Source organism: Lactuca saligna, chromosome 3 (genome assembly GCF_052625555.1).
Source record: "Lactuca saligna cultivar CGN05327 chromosome 3, ASM5262555v1, whole genome shotgun sequence".
In the NCBI taxonomy this organism is placed as follows: Eukaryota; Viridiplantae; Streptophyta; class Magnoliopsida; order Asterales; family Asteraceae; genus Lactuca; species Lactuca saligna.
The window spans coordinates 83,123,154-83,140,480 of record NC_136419.1 but is presented as its reverse complement, the minus strand read 5'-3'; the positions used below and the strand labels follow the sequence as shown (position 1 = coordinate 83,140,480).

Sequence of the window (17,327 nt, the reverse complement as noted above, 5' to 3'; positions counted from 1 at the left end):
CTCACGAAGCTTCGTGCATACAATTTTGGATTTTGTTTCAGGTACTTCAGATTTTCGTGGGAAGACGAAGACGTGATCGTGCATCTCCTCGCAATTTTATGACTTTGTTTCTGGGATACTCTTATATGAAGATGTTTTGAAAACATTTTTGTAATAAATATTGGTTTTTGAATGTTTGAAGAAGTTTTTAATTGACTTGAATTTTATAGATCTTACATCTTGTCCTTATTTTTTAATTCTTCCTTTTTGGGTGCCTTGTGGATAGGTTACATCATCCACCAATATTCACATAAACATTTTCACATTTTAGCATATTCGGTCATTCTATTTCTGTTACTTATGTAATATACTCTCAACTTAGGTATTGGCTTTCATGGAGCTGTGGTTTATTTTGGATAGTCATCAGCTTGCCTCCTAATTCATTAGTGAGTGTTTTCCACCAATCTTCCACTGTCTCAAATGGTTGCCACAAATCTTCCACCACTTCATAGATGCACTGCTAAGTTTAATCCACTGATCATATCCTCTTTCTTCTCCCTTTTCTCATATCATCTTCTTCGGTTCTTTATTACTTTTGAAAACTACGGTTCTAAATCACACCATAGAAGGTAAGTTATATGGTTTGGCCACACCACACTCCGTTTTTAAGCACCTATCTTAGCATATCATACCATAGATTTTGTTTCCATGAATTGATATCATGCTTGTGTTCGAAAATTAAGGATCAAAGGCATCTAAAAAAATATGGCTCAAAGAGATGAATGTCTTCCTAACACAAGGCAGAGTAATACCAAACATAGAAGAAAAAGGTTCGTGTTTTTAGTAGGTTTGATTTTTTGAATTAAACGTTAAATTACCATCTTTTGTTGTTTAATTTTGAAGCTATGTTTCATTTGTTTCTTTTGATGAAGGAAAAAGACATTGATCCAGAGGAAGATGACGAAGTTACCACATAAAACTATTAATCAAGAAGACTATTATGTTCTTTGAAAAAAGGAAAAATATATAATCTCAAAATATATGTTGTTCTTTCAAAACTGTAAGACCAAAACCAAAACCATTAGTTTTCATTAGTTTATGTACTTCCTAGATCTCGATTATGAGTTAATATGTATAAAGACAGTTCAAACAACAATTTTAACTTATACACTTATGAACAAACTCATGAAGAATTATAGATTTGGACCTTGTATTTTGATTTTCAATTATTTCTACTATTCTAAGAGGGTGATTGGATAGGAAAAAAAGTGAAAGCTTATAGTTTTTTGCTTATCCAAACCGCTATAAGCTAAGTTTAAGTGTTTTGATAGAAAACATTAAAAATCAGCTTATCCCCGAGGTTAAAGCGTATTGTTTATAGCTTATTTCGAGTCATTTTACTCATATAAACTGTTTTTTTTTTTTACAAACACTTAAATGCTTATCAGCTTATTGCTTATCCACTGCTATAAGTTAATCCAATCACTTTTGCAAAAGCTGCTTTCTCCGCTATAAGCTATAAACTAAGTTATCCAAACACCCTTTAACTTATTATTTTTTTAGTAACTTTTAACTTGTGATCAAGAGAGCAGCATAGGATATATGTATTTCCTTTTGTAGCTGCTATCATTTACAAGTTCTTCAAGTGTAATGTTGAAATTTGTGGTTCATTTATTTGGATATTGAAGCTCTCGGTTTTGCTTTTACTGTTGTGGTTATCAAGAATCTTCATGGTTTTTGTTTTAAAGGGTAACGTTGGGATATTTGATAATTATTGACAAGTAAAGTGTGATTTCACTATAATTGGAGACTGTCATTTTGATATTTAGCTGTTAATTATTGTTACATGTTCATGCTAGCATCTCTCTTTGTTAGTTAAGTGGATCTGTGGATGTTAGCAAGTTAGTATGGTTTATTTAGTAGTTTTGTATATGTATCAGATGTAAGAGGATGAAGAAAGTAATGTTTTCAATTTGTTCCTCATGTAAAATGCTATAAGAGAATGTGGTAAAAAAAAGTGCTTTTCAACTTCCTCTTTTAGTTTTTTATTCTTTGTATCTTTTTATTTATGTTTATTCATTCGATTTCCTTTGTGAATCTATTTTCAAATTCTAAAAAAACCGTTTACTCACAAGAGACAATCCGACTAATAACAGAAAACAGTAATATTATAACCCGAGGCGAGGCCCGGATTTATTCTTATTTAAAAATTAAAACTATGTATTTTATTATGTTTTGTTTAAATACTTTTATATATAATTATTTGATCAATAATTATTAAAACTTAATAGAATAACAAAAAAGAAAAAAAAAAAAAAAAAAAAAAAAAAAAACTTTACCAATAAGAATTGGGACACTTGGCAAGTTGTGATCGTGAGTTTTGTTCTTCATATGACCTCTTTCTAATATTGATTACAACTAAATGGATGATATGTATTTATTTTATTTTTCTCTACATAAATAAGCGATTGCCGACCAACCTATCAATAAACAGTCATTGACCATTTTCAATCAGTCACTATTAAACACATGTTGTTATATATGAAGCGAGAGGTACAGGTGGCATCTTATTATCTATTTTCTAACACATATTTTCCAGTTACGTAGAAATCAAGAAATTAAAATGCATCACTTTCGTATAATTGATATAGGATGTGTTATAATGCATCTTAAGATCTTAAGAATTCTATCATTTTAAAAAAAATAAAAAATTTTGATCATGATTTTACAAAGATCTATTTCAAACAAGATTTATTGTGGGATCTTAGGATCTCAACTAGGATGTTAAGATCTTAATGATCCGATCCAACCTATTTTATTTATTATATAACCAGAGCTTCAAAAATTAGTTTTTTCAACTTGAAATTGAGCACGACAAGCAATTAGAAACCTCATAGAGCATCACCACTTCCACATTTCATCTTGATTTAGACAGATTACAATCATGATATTTTGTTTGTGATCTTAAGCATATATATGTAGATCATAAGGATCTTGTTTCTTTTTGTAAATAAGATCTTTTTTTTGAAAATATTACCTTTTGTAACAATCAAAATTATGGTTTATGTTAAAAATGGTAAAGTTCACTCTATACCGATACCTTAAACGGCATTTAGTTTGAAAAGTATATTGCCCATCGAAAACCTTACAAGCAAATTTGCACATGATTTCACTTTTGTAGGATCTTTCGATCAAGATCACGATCCGATCTTCCAATTATGATTTTATCATCATAGCTTGTCGATAATTAATCTAATAACTATGGTTAGCATCATAACAACCCAAAAGATATGGCATACAAACTTAAATGAAATTCACCGCATCTAGGTTTGTTTTTAAACCGGTAAAAATATACATGGAGAGTAGTCGGCACTTATCAAAACAAGGAGCACCCTAAAATGAATAAGTGCATACAATAATATATAGTAAACGACACTTACTGTAATGTGGTCCACCCTAAAAACAGATAAGTGTAAATAATGAATGAACCCATTTTGAAATAACTTTCTTTTAAGAGAGGTTTAAAAAATTGAATTGCAAACAACCTTGTAACTTATCAGTGTTTAATCAAAAAAATCATTGTTAGGATCGTACCTAGCCAAAATCTTGATTTACAGTATAATTAGTAAGAGTAAGAAAGCTCTAGATCGTCTGATCAAATACAAAGTATCATCCTTCTAAGGCGAGTAACTACCAAGACTTACTCATGAGCTATTAACGACTTTAAGAGATACATTTATCTTTGCAATTCGACCGTTAATTAATTATGTTTGACCATAAAGGATAAATCTTTCTTATCATTTATTAATTATCTTTGACCCTAATGGATATTTTTTTCTTGTAAGAGTTGATTTCATGATCATTTAAATAAAATGTTGGGAAATGGTGTTAATGGCTAAGCTCGACATGACTTCTGGATGTCCATACGCGTGCCGCGTTGTTAAGTTGCGACGCAACCATGGATTGGTGTTTTGAGAGATTTTGGATAAAAGGATTGTGTTGCTTGGACAAGTCCTTTCTAACGGAGGATTCAAACTTCTGGACACTTTTCTATCATTATAAGACCTAAAGAATTGCTTTATTCATATTCTTGCTTAGCTTTGGGTGTTGGATGAGATTTTGGCCATTTATGGTCCTTTTAACTTATGTTTTTGGAGTATGAGCAACTCCACAACCATTGGCAGAGCTATCTTGGAGTTAGGGTAGCACATGCTACCCTTTAAAATATCTCAATTAGTATAATTTTTTTCGTTTTAGTGTAAGTTGCTGCAAAATCCAAAAGGCGGGAAGCCTAATTGTGAATAATTTGGGCTGATTCAAAACATGTCGTTCAAACTAAAGGAGTGGGAGAAACGATGGAAATCATGACACAAATCAAGGAACAAAAATATAAAATTGCTACTGCCTACCCTAAAAGATCACTGTAAGCATGAGATGGAAGAACAAAGGACACGTGGAAAAACTCATTGGATGTTTAGAGATTCCAACCTCCAAAATCCAAATCTTGAAACAATTAAGTATCCAAATTTTCTTTGAAGTTAGAAAGTAGTTCTGTATTTGACTGCTTTACTAGTTTTCCACTTTTATTAACATGTACATAGGTTTCAATTGCATTGATTTTAAGAAAATCAGAATTCCAAACTTTATGTTTAACACTTGAAATTAGTTTTCAAATTTGCCTATAGCTTGGAATTAGGTTTCCATTGACATTAATATGTACTTTGAGAGTAACACAAATCTTATATGTTGAAGTCTCGAAATTCCAAACTCGCTTAACCGGAACCCAAAAAACCGAACATGTTTAACACAAACCTAAAAAAGAAAAAAAGTGTATTATATATTATGTAGTAAAAAGGTGTGCTATCCCTGAAATTTTGTTTTGGATCCGTCGATGTCCACAACCTTACGATGGGTTTGAGTGATCTTCTGGTCACTTTTGGAATAAAAAAAAGGTGTGCACGTGAGTTTCCTTTGAACCAGGAACAAGTTGACAAAAATAAACTTATAAGAAGTTAGGGTTTAGGATTTAGCTTGAGTAACCCTTGGTTTTGGATATGGTTGGAAAATTTTCCATGAAGTCCTTTCTAAGTTCTAGATCTAAGAGTATTAGCCTTGATATGTAGGGATTAAGTGCTTAAATCAAAAATGAAATCTATGTTGTTCAGCACGACACGACCAAGGATACGTCGCAAAGTGAGAGTCAAATTACTTTCTGTAATACTCCACAATTACATAGAGATTGGCCTATCACTCAAGAATTTAAGATACAAAAAATGACCTAGCACGGATCCCTATTTATAGTTGAGGGATCAAACCTAAAACCCTAATTAGCTATGCTCATTGGCCCATAGCCCATGAAAGGTCTCAACCAATTATAATCGGTTGTTCATCATCTTCTGGAACATACATCAATGTCATACAACCCATGAGCATCAACACCACACATGATAGAGCACCTTTCTCCATAGTGCAGCATTATGATATACAAGTGGTGCATCATGAACACTAATGGCCCAAAAACCATCATGGTGACACAAAATGGTATATTCGTTGAGCAATACCAACTTTTGAGCGTCGTTGGGACTTCATAGCATATTTGGATCATCAATGACTAAGATGGTCCATATTGCTCCATCATGGCGTGATTGGAATATGGATCGTGCAAGTGACTTCAAGTGTTGCACAAGAACATCAGTATTTGAACAAAAACACCACTATGGCACAATAAGAAAATAAATGGTATCACAAGAGCATGCATGGCACAAGAGCAATCCTCATGGTGCAAGAGGAATCCCTCATGACGCAAGAGGGAGTATCATGGCGCAAGAAGATGTTCCATGGTGCAGGAGCATCCTTCTTGGCTCATGCCTTTAACATATGACGCAACAAGGTCCCCATGTTGCTCCATATCACTCCTAAGTGCTCCAAACGTCTTTTAGGTACTCCAAAACACATTTTATATGATTTGTTCCATTGGCACTTGATCCGTTCCATTGTAAGACGATCCGTTAGTTTCTCAGATGATCCGTTTCTTTTTCACGTGCTCTATGACCCCAAGTACTCTAAATGATTCATGAACATGATCCAAATGCTAAACTCATATATAACAATCTCCGCCTTGACTTGAGTAACCTCTGAACTCCACCTCAAACAAGAACTTCATTTCCCTTCCTGGAATTTGTCCGTGAAGGGACCTACCTCCTACGAACATCAAGCAAGTCCAATCAAAGCTTGAACTTCTCTGTAGGCAACAACTTTATTAACATATCTTCTGGGTTGAACTTGGTATCAATCTTCAGTATTTAAAACTTGTCTCCTTTAATAATATCCTGAATGAAATTCATCATGACATCAATGTGCTTTGTCTTCTCGTGATACACATGGTTCTTAGCAAGAGCCAGAGCACTTTGACTATCACAATACAAGTCAGGTTTGTCCACCTTTAGACAAAGTCTCTAAATAGGCCGTTGCAATAATATCTCCTCTTTTATTCCTTCCGACATGGACATGTACTCAAATTCAGTTATTGAAAATGTAATGGTATCTTGCAACATTGACTTCAAACTAATGGTACATCCGAATAAAGTGAATATATAGCATATATGTGACATGCGCTTCAATAAACCACCATCATAATCAGAGTCAGCATATCCCACTAAGTTACTCTTTGTATTAGCTCCATACACCAAGCAAATAACAGTCGTTACCTTCAAGTGTCTCAAGATCCACTTTACAACTTTCTAGTGAGTCCCTGCAACCGAACACTAATTAGCCAAGAAAATGATGAAGAACTTGAGTTGTAAACACCAAAAATGAATTTGACACTAGATTGGCTCTGATACCAATTGTAGAGTCCCAAATCCAGGAACCAAGCCAATAATAAAAAAATTGGATCAAAAAGATGAACAATCAAGCACCAGAACAGAGAAGAAGAAAGAATTAATCAAGCAATGCACACATATTATAGTTGGCCTGCAAACACGTTAGGTACACCTTGACAACACACACATACACCCTAAACACTTTCTGATAACCTCACTGACATATTCTGACAGACTCCTATATATAAGTACAGATCAACCGCAAACAAGGTTCACGACCATAAACAGGTTCACGACCGTAAACACCTACACGACCGCAAACAACACCAAAACACAAAATAAAAGACGAAGAACCTATTAAGACCTATACAAATAGTTTCCTAGCCCAAACAACATAATTATGTCCTAACAATAAGTAAACAGATAAACAATATCCAACATAGCACATGTAATCATAATAGACCTACCAATCTAACAAATCACTATAGCATACCAAATCCTACACACAAGGATACATACTATATTATAAAGTATAATGAGAAAACTCACCTTGCAGTCTAGCACATAACAGTACTACTCTAACAAATCCAAAAACCGATACTACATGTCCTATTTACCAAAGTCAGGGACCAATCTTTTAACTACAACCCAAAAACCCTCAAATTGACCTAAACACAAACTTGGTCAAAAAGTCAATGGTCAAAGTCAAAGTCAACAGTCAAACGTCAAAAGTCTTACAGCTGGCTACAACACTATGGCTAAGCTTCTGCTATGTCCTGGTCGCCTAAGGATAAAACAGTCGCGGAGACTATCTGTCGGCATATTGTGGAGGTTAATCATCCACGTCGTGGAAACTGGTCTGACCTTTTTAATGTATTATGCTCATAATCCTTCAAGCTAAAAGCCTTTCTCACACCTAATGGATCATAAAACTTGATGGTTTATAGATATGTATGCCCAATGCATGTCTTAAACTCTATCTAGGTAAAAAAATGAGGAGAATAAGGTCAAAACCTCATGCAAGGATTTAAATCTCAATCATTCTTTAGATGAAGGATATATATATATATATATATATATATATATATATATATATATATATATATATATAATCACAAGAGTACCTCAAGGATCAATATAGTTGCCAACTTTATAGATTCCAACCACATCAACTTACACAAACATGAAGAACAAGGAAAATAAAGATAGATCTAGAAACATTAACCATAAAGGTTGGAACTTGAACACTCACAAAGGTCCAAAAGATGAGCTAGGAGGTAGTGGAGGAGTTTGCTTGCTAGATCCTTTCATAAATACGTCTTCTTCTTCTTCTACTTCTTCTTATCACCAAAAAGCACCACAAAACTTCAAAAACCCAACAATAGAGGCTAAACTGCTACTAGGTCGAAAAAGAGGTGGTTAAGGTTGAGCATGTACAAACCATAGCCATTACATCCCTTGAATAGGGCTTCAGGCTCACAAATTAGGGTTTTGCATCCAGGCCACCATCACATGGTGGCTAATATCATGCCACGTCGTGAGGGCCAAGATGAGTGTAGGTTTCATTTGGCCTTGAGCACACCGTGACACACTCTTTTCCATGTTGTGGTCTCCATAAATCTTTTTTCCAAATATTTGAGTTTCCAAAACTTAAGGATAATATTTACCTAGAACTTCGTGTTACATCCTAGATGTGTACTCCAATCATAATACTGGAGTTTAATCTTTGAAAACCAGAATAACACCTAGATAAAATGTATAAAGTGATTTTATACTTGATTTGTAAAATCTAAAAAAAAAATTATTTTCCATTGAAGTAGCATGTGTTCTATTGTGAGATCAAAAGTTCCCAATAACGATATATCATCAAAAAGGGAATTTTATTATAAGATAATCACTTAGGATCAAAACATTTAAATGAGTTATAATGATTTACTAATATGAATAAGCTGTAAGAACTCCATTGAATCCATAATTTAAGTTGAAAACTCCATTTGATTAAATAAACAATTGCAAATAAAGTGTGGATTTATTAGCTTAAATTAACTTGATAAGCATCAAAGTAAGATGAGAAAAAACTTAAATTTCAAAAGAACAAACTCTACTTCGAATTTTCACCATTTTTAGGGTTGTGAAACTTGAAAACTCATTCATGTTCCAAATGAAGTTATGGATGTTAGGAATATAAGTAGATTATCAACATAGTCATCAAAACTAGCTTAATCATCAATCAAACACCATTAATTATGTGATTTTTAGAATTTGAGTTTTCTCCCAAACCCTAATTTTGAAGTTATGAAGATTATGGGGATGAATTTTATCTTTCGAATGTTTCTAGCTTAATATCTACACCTTAGATTCAATCTACAGTTCAACTCTTTTTGAGATTCTTGAAATCTCCATGTTGATCTCTTAATCCCCTTATAATCTTGATTGAACTCAAATGTGGGAGAACAGATGTGACAAGCTTCATATTACTTATGTATAATACAACTACTACCCTTCAGTCTTTCTATTTTCTCATTTGGTCCACGAATGAACACAACTATTAAATCTTTCCTATATTTACACATCTAATACCTTTAAAAAAAAATCTAACTATTTGATCAACAAGAGGTAATTACATCAAGTCTCGGTTAAATAGTAGGCTTTTTCCTAATTTACCCAATTAAACGTAGTTTTATATTTTTGACCAAATTATTTAATATTAGTAAATTATAAGAAAACATTTCTTCAAAATAATAAATAAAATATCTATTATTATATTAGTTTTATTTTATTTATTTATTATATTTTGGAAATAAACTTGACTGAAAAGAGCAAAACAAATATATGCCCTAATTAAGGTTATAGTATAATTCTTATCTCTTCCAAATGTTTTATTCCTTGTTTCTTATAGGGGTTCAATGATGTTTTCATGTCTATATGGACTTTTTATGTTGAAGGGGTGAATAATTATATGGTTATAATTAAGAATTTAAAACCTCTTAAAGCTAAAATTATAACATGGGTCAAAGATCATAGGAAATCAATAAATGAAATGAATGAGATGCTTATTGGATTGGTTAAAGATATTTAAGTTTGTACTGGAATTAATTATGCCTCTGAGGAAGATCTTTAGGTACGGGTTATTTCCTTGACGGAGTTGTGCGATATAGAGTACTTTGCTAAACATCACTAAGGTAAAAAAGCTAAAGTTTTATGCGAATAGAGGGAAATTAAAACGACAAATATTTTTGTGACATGTTTAATAAGAAGATCCATCAAATTTCAACTCATGCTATCATGGTGGAAAATAGGTTATTTACGATACTCATGTGAAAAATAAATTATATTCTTACATAGCATGCACCTTGGCTTTGTGCATAGTTCTCGGTAGGGTTGTTCAAATGTATCAATTCTATTCAACTTTCTTTTATTGGGTTTTATTTCTCTCGTATTCAGATTAAAAAATTGTCAAGATTATGGATTCGATAAATCCCCAGACCCTTATGGGTTTATGTTTTGTTTTGATAAAATGTATTGGGAGCTATTCAATAGGATGTGGTCTCCCTAGTTTGGTAGTATCTATATGATTATGTCATTTCAAATGGGCGTAAGACTTCTTTTCTCACTCTTATTCATAAGATTTGTGGCGCAAAATTCATCAGGGGCTAGTGGGTGATTAGTCGCATAGGCGGCCAATATTAAATAATTTGAAAGCTTATATATAACAGGCTTGCTAGTTTTATTAGTGATCTCATTTGTGTAAGGAAATTAACATTCATCTTAGTTCATCAAACTATTAACGGTCCTGCAATGTTGAATGACTTTCTTAAAGGGTTCAAATCTAATCACTAGAAACTAACAATGTTCAAGGTTAATTTTGGGAAGGCCTACGATTCCTTGTCTTTGGAGTATATTATTGAGTTTAAATGCAATATGGGTTTGGAATCAAGTTGTGTGATGTTATGGACTTAACTTCTGGTATATGTGTCATGCCCTTGTTTGGTCGTCGCTTCATTTTCGGCCATGTAACTGTTCGACGTGCATCACGGTTACATCAGTCGTGTCAGGGATTTTCGAAAATCCTGCTCTTTCCCATCACTAACTTGCAGAAAGGTCTCCTTGATTTTTACCTTCTTCTTTCGCTTCTTCTGCCTTCTCTTCTTTTTTTTTTTTATTTTTTTTTTTTTTTTTTTTTATTTTTTTTTTTATCTCCTTTATGGCTTCCTCAATGAGTCTGGTCAGTTCTTCCGAGTTTGCCACTCTTCAGGAGGCTTACGACCTTACTCCGACTGACCGAGTAGAATTCCCAACAATTGGGGATGTAATTACTTCGCCGCCACCTCAAAAAGTGGGCATTTATCAGAAGACTTTTCATACTAACATCCGTCTTCCTTTAACCAACTTTCAATAAGAACTGCTCTGTCGCAACGGTTGCAGCGTTCAGATGCTGATCGCTAGCACTGTTCAGAAGATAGGAGCCTTTGAGATGATATGTTGGGCCAACAACATTGTTCCCGATTTCTTCGTCTTCAAGTTCTTTTTTCAGTTTGCAGCTACCAATGACAAATATACTTTCTCTGCTCGTTGTGGGGGGCACAACCTTGTTCTTGATAGCAAGCCAGCGAAGAACTGGTAGGACAGGTGGTTGTGGGTTAACTGGGAGTTGCTTGGCCAGGTGTAGCACCAGGAAAATGCTTTGTCAGATGTTACTTCTAACTTGTTTCCTCATAACCAGGCGACCACCGATCTCTTGCACACCCTTCAAGTTGACATTGACGTGTTATCGGAGGTGTTGCTTGTTGACGTCGGAATGAGTCCTAGTTGGCATGCCAGAGGGAGATGTCGATGTTTTATAATGTCTCTAATGGTGAGTTTTTTTGGTGAACGAAAATGTCTTAGGTTTTTGTTTTTGTTCTTCAATAGTCTGAGGGTGTTGAAAAGGTGTCCCAGGAGCCCATTGTTCCTATTTTGATTGCTTCGAGTCCTTTTGCGAATCCTCGATTTTCAATGGATAGAGCCGAGCGGTTGCACTGTGAGTCTTCTGTTGCGGGGACTTTTTGTATTTCCTCTGTCTTTGTTCCGGGGTGGAGTCTTCATGCAAATTTTCATTTGTTTGTTTGTTCTGCTGCTTTGGGGTTTACCCAACATGCCCTTCCTCATACTACTATTAAGGATATGTATACGATGAACAATGCCGCCCAGGCCCGTAATCTGGTTTATGCTACAACGCAGGCCATGGGTTATCTGGTTGCTAGCTATTGGCGTGTGCAGTAGTTTGCAATTTGGAGGGTGCACATTCTGCTATGTGGTGAGCCAAGCGAGTTTGAAGAAGTAGGTCGCAGAGCTTGATTTTGCTGCTCAACTATTAGACCAGAAAAACAAGTCGTTGGTGTCAGAGAAATTAGTGTTGGAGGATATTGGGAGCTCGTTGGAGGCTCATGTGGAGTCGCTGAAGTAAACGAGTAAGGGTCTAATCATCCAGAATGAGAGCCTAGAATGCGACCTTGTTAACCGTGATCGTGCGCTGGATATATTGAAAGCAGATTGTGATTGGCTACTTCAAGTTGGGTTTGTGTATTTGATGAATAAGCTCATAGAGCATCCTGAATTTGCTGGGGGTATAAGCCGTATTCATCATGACACGTTTGTTGTGGGTGAGGAATCGGGTCGAGCAAGTTTGAAGGCACGGGTTGATGCTGGGACATATGATCCATCTGTCAACGATTCTCGCTCGATCCATTCCTCAGCTCTCGATGATGCCCTGCTGGCTTTTGTGACTATGGATTTTGTAGGTCTACTTAGGTTAGGTCAGCTTGATGTGGATGGTGTGAGGGCATTGTGTGTGTTTGACGAGGCTGAGGATGTTGTGGGGGATATGGCGGTGGGTCTTGTTGGAAGAAACTGTTGGATAAGGTGTCTAAGTCCATAACTATTTCTGGTATGTACTTGACCCGACCCGGCATGGTCCATTTGGGTTGCATGGCACCATGCAATTGGATAGACTAAATGAGAGAAATAACACTTGGAGATTGTTAATATATTATAAGTTCTAATATATTAATAATATTATTTGATTAGTTTGATCAAGAATTAATTTAGAATTAATTATGTGATCAAAAGATAACTAATTAAATATATGGGTTGATTATGTAAATCATCCATATCTTGTATAGTGGGCTAAAAGGCTCCATGGACTATCAAGTTGGGTTTCACCCATAGGATGCTCCATTGATGCTCCATGGGAGTTACAAACCCATGGGTCATGGAAATGAAGAGTCATGACACATTAGGGTTTAACCCTAGATGTGTCAACACTATATAAGTAACATGTTCTCCACCTAAAATCGGCTACACTAGGAAATAAGAGGGCTTGGCCGATTTTGAAGAAGTGTGTGTTCTCTCATAAGTTCTTCCAAGAGCATTTGGTGTTGTGTGAAGCATTTGAGGCATCACACTTGGGGTGCTAGGCTCACAAGGTTTCAAGGAACACAAACAACAACAAGGTAAGTTATTCTATCTATACTTTATGATAAAATTGTTCCCCATGTATGCTAGGTAGGAATATAACCTTGGAATTCAACTTTGCATGATAATTAGACAAACATAGATCCAAGGTTATTAGGGTTGCATGTACACTTAGGAAGTGTTAGAATGCTCAAAACCCATCAGTGGTATCAGAGCATAGGCTTGTTTGCTCTTATTTGTGCTTAAAAGTTGAAAACAGAATCGGAAATCTTGATGTCTGCGAATGGACTCGTCGAGTCTATAGGGGGGACTCGTCGAGTTCATGAGTATCTTCAACCAACTCGGCGAGTGAGTTCATGCACTCGGCGAGTAGGGTCGACTGATTGCAGAATTTCGATTTAGTTGCTGGAAATGAATTAGAAACATTACCCTAAACTGTTTTGGTAATTGAAAACTTGTTTTTGGTGGTGTAATGTCCTTGCTATTTCATTTACAACAACTAGTTATCAAAATTACAAAGTTTTAAATGTAATTTTTGATTGTGTTCATATTCATGTTCTTGTTCTTATGATGTTTTAGATGATCATAGGAATTATTTGTAACCTATGTGGTAGATTAATTCTTGATCATAATGTGTTTTAATGGAGTCCATAACTTATCCTTAAGTTATGGAAAACCAAGAGTCACACTTGAGTTAAAACCATTAAAAACAAATACAAGAGTTAGAAAAATGAAGAGTCTTCATTTTATTACTCTATTAAACTCATAAGTTACAAGAAATGAAAAGTTTTCAAAGTTACAAAACTTGCCCTCAAGTTTTGGAACAAGTAAAGTTAAGTTAAAAACTTTAAGTTCCAACCCCTAGAATTTTAAAAGTTAAAATTCAACCCTTATACTTATATTATGATGATTTAATAATTATATATATGTATAAGAGTAAAGTCGTCTTACCGCTAGTACGCCTCATTCAAGAAGCCGGTCTATAAGGTGGGTATAAGGTTGTTGCCCATAAAATGGTGACTTAATAGGTGTCTATTCTCACCCACCGCTTGCTTGACTGGTGGAGGGTCGTTAGCCGAACGGGTAAGACAAGGACTTATAAATTCTCATTCAAAGTATGATGAATATAATAAAGTAACTAAATGTTTATTAAATTCCCAATCTTAGTTACTTTAGGAAAATGTGAATAAGGTGCTAATCCATGAAATTACACTTTACACTTTGTCTAAGTCGTTGGTGGAGCGTGTGTGGTTAACCGGCACACTAACTTGGACTTAACAAGGTATGTAAAGGGTGACTTAAGGTTTATTATAGTATCAGTGGAGCGTGTGTGGTTTACCGGCACATCGATTGAGTGATAAACTTTAAAGGTACCAAGTGATTTGCATGGTTACTTCACACCTCATTTCGTGATCCTCGGTATCCCAGTCACAAAACTTGGAGGGCACTCTCGAGATTGAAACATGCCTTTGAAAAGTTCATTGGATCTTAAAGAATCTAGGAATTTCTAAAACCAATAAAAACTAAATATCTAATATTTCGGTTTTCGTGGTGGAAATTGGTGAATCGTCATTCACCTACCTTTCAAATATGGTATAGCTTAGATTACGGCATACCTCTTCTAAGTTATATTATATTGTGATTGGATCCTAGCCTTAATATTACATTTGGGTGTTTTATTAAGGACTCCCTTAAATCTATACTAAACTTGTTCTTCTCTTTCAGATGTCTTCAAATAATGCTTCTGGCTCGAATCCTAATGGCTCCTTTACTCTTATGAGTTTGTGTGGGAAAGTCACCTTTGATGGATCCAACTTCAATAAATGGATCAGAAACATCAGGATGATTACCCGCTACGAGGACAAAGAATATGTCCTTGACAAGGAGCTTAAGGAAATTGATGAGTCCACTGCAACTCCCCAGGAGATCGCTGACTTTCATACTCATGAAAGAGATGCAACCAAGGTGGCTTGCATCATGTTGGCTACAATGACAGCTGAACTCCAAAAGTCTTATGAGGATTTCTACCCTTATGAAATGCACCAAGATTTGATGGAAAGATACCATCAAAGTGCACGACAATAGAGGTACGAAGTCATCTGCTCCATGATAACAACCATGATGAAGGACGGAGAGTCCGTCACGAGCCACATGCAGAAAATGCAAAGGTATGTGGATCGTTTGCTGAAGCTCAATGTGAACTTCCCTGAGGAGCTTGCAATAGATATCATTTTGCACTCCTTACCATCGTGCTATGATCAATTCCGCATGACATATCACATGAACAAGGAAGAGGTCACCCTCAGCAAACTTCAGGGACTTCTCAAGACCGCAGAAACAGGTCTTAAGGGGAAGTCGGTTGCTATCACTCCTACTCCAGACTCAACTCCAGTCTTGGCAATTGGGCAAAGTCGAGGGAGGAAGAGAAAGAGATCTTCAAAGGGTACCAAGGCTCGGACCTTTAATGGCTCTTCTTCAAGTGGAACCAAGAAAGGTTTCATTACTCCTTCTTCTGACCCAAAAGAGGCTGAATGCTTCTATTGCCATGAAAAAGCTCATTGGAAGCGGAACTGCCCAAAGTACCAGCAGGATGTAAAGGATGGGAAAGTCAAACCCAACCATGCAGGTATTTACACTATCATTTCTAATAACTCACCCCATTCGAAATCTTGGGTCCTTGATACCGGTTGCGGTATTCATATTTGTTGTGACTTGCAGGGACTAGGAAGAAGTGAGAATGTGGAGCAAGGAAGAATAAACTTAATCATGGGGAATAGGAAAGTTACACCTGTCACCAAGATCGGAGTTTATACTTTATCGCTAAGTAGTGGGTTAAATTTAGATTTGAATAAATGTTGTTATTCACCAGAAATGGCAAGAAATATTATTTCCTTTCATGCATTGTACAAACAAGGTTTCACCTTTTCGTTTGATAATGAAGTTGGTTCGATTAATGCTTTCTTTAATAATGTACTTTATTTTAAAGCATTACCTTGTGATGGTGTGTATGAAGCTGTATCTGTTGTAGATAACTTAGGAAATAATGTTTTGTGTATTGATTCTACTACTAATAATAACTTGGATAAAGCATCATTATGGCATTGTCGTCTTGGACATATAAGCAAGAAACGCATAGGCCAACTCCAAAAGGATGGAGTCTTGGAGTCATTTGACCTAAAGTCAAATGATAGTTGCGAATCATGCTTACTTGGAAAAATGACAAAGTCACCCTTCACAGGCTCGTGTGAAAGGGGTGAAGGTTTGTTGGACCTTATACACACGGATGTGTGTGGGCCATTAAAACATGCCACAAGGGATGCTAATCGTTATTATTTGACTTTAACTGATGATTACAGTAGATATGGATATGTCTACCTAATCAAGCATAAGTCAGAGACTTTCGAGAAGTTTAAGGAATTTAAACAGGAAGTCGAGAATCAATTGGGTAGGAACATTAAGATGCTTCGATCCGATCGGGGTGGTGAGTATCTTAGTTCAGAGTTCCTCGACTATCTAAGGGAATGTGGGATTGTCTCACAATTGACACCTCCCAGGACACCACAGTTGAATGGTGTGGCTGAGAGGCGTAATCAAACCTTGTTGGACATGGTTCGTTCCATGATGAGTCGAGCTTCGCTACCAATCTCATTCTGGGGGTATGCCTTAGAGACTGCCGCCCATATCCTTAATCTAGTCCCTACAAAGAAAGTTGCCAAAACTCCTCACGAGATGTGGACTGGTAAAGTACCTAAACTAGACCACATCAAGATTTGGGGTTGCGAGGCTTTCGTGAGATGCGAGACTCATGATAAGCTCGAACCCCGAAGCGAGAGGTGTATTTTCATCGGCTACCCACAGCAATCCTTTGGTTACCTCTTCTACAGACCTAGTGACAATGTGGTCTTTGTAGCAAGAAGAGGAGTCTTTCGAGAAAGAGAGTTTATAAGCCAAGGAGACAGTGGGAGGCAAGTTGATCTTGAAGAAATTCAAGAGTCAAGTGGTGAAGGAACTTCAAACTCTAGCCCTCAACTTGAGGAGGAAACTCCTGTTGAGCCAATTGACGAATCTGTACCT

The 17,327-nt window shown here is 35.7% G+C and overlaps 1 long non-coding RNA gene across 1 annotated transcript; it reads left to right on the top strand.

The window, feature by feature from the left end:
* Window positions 1–349: 349 nt before the first annotated feature.
* LOC145033815 (uncharacterized) lies at window positions 350–1,147 on the top strand. The gene is made up of 3 exons (XR_013677724.1): window positions 350–608; window positions 723–809; window positions 912–1,147. It is a non-coding gene; the product is annotated as an uncharacterized LOC145033815 (long non-coding RNA).
* The last annotated feature ends 16,180 nt before the right edge of the window (window positions 1,148–17,327 follow it).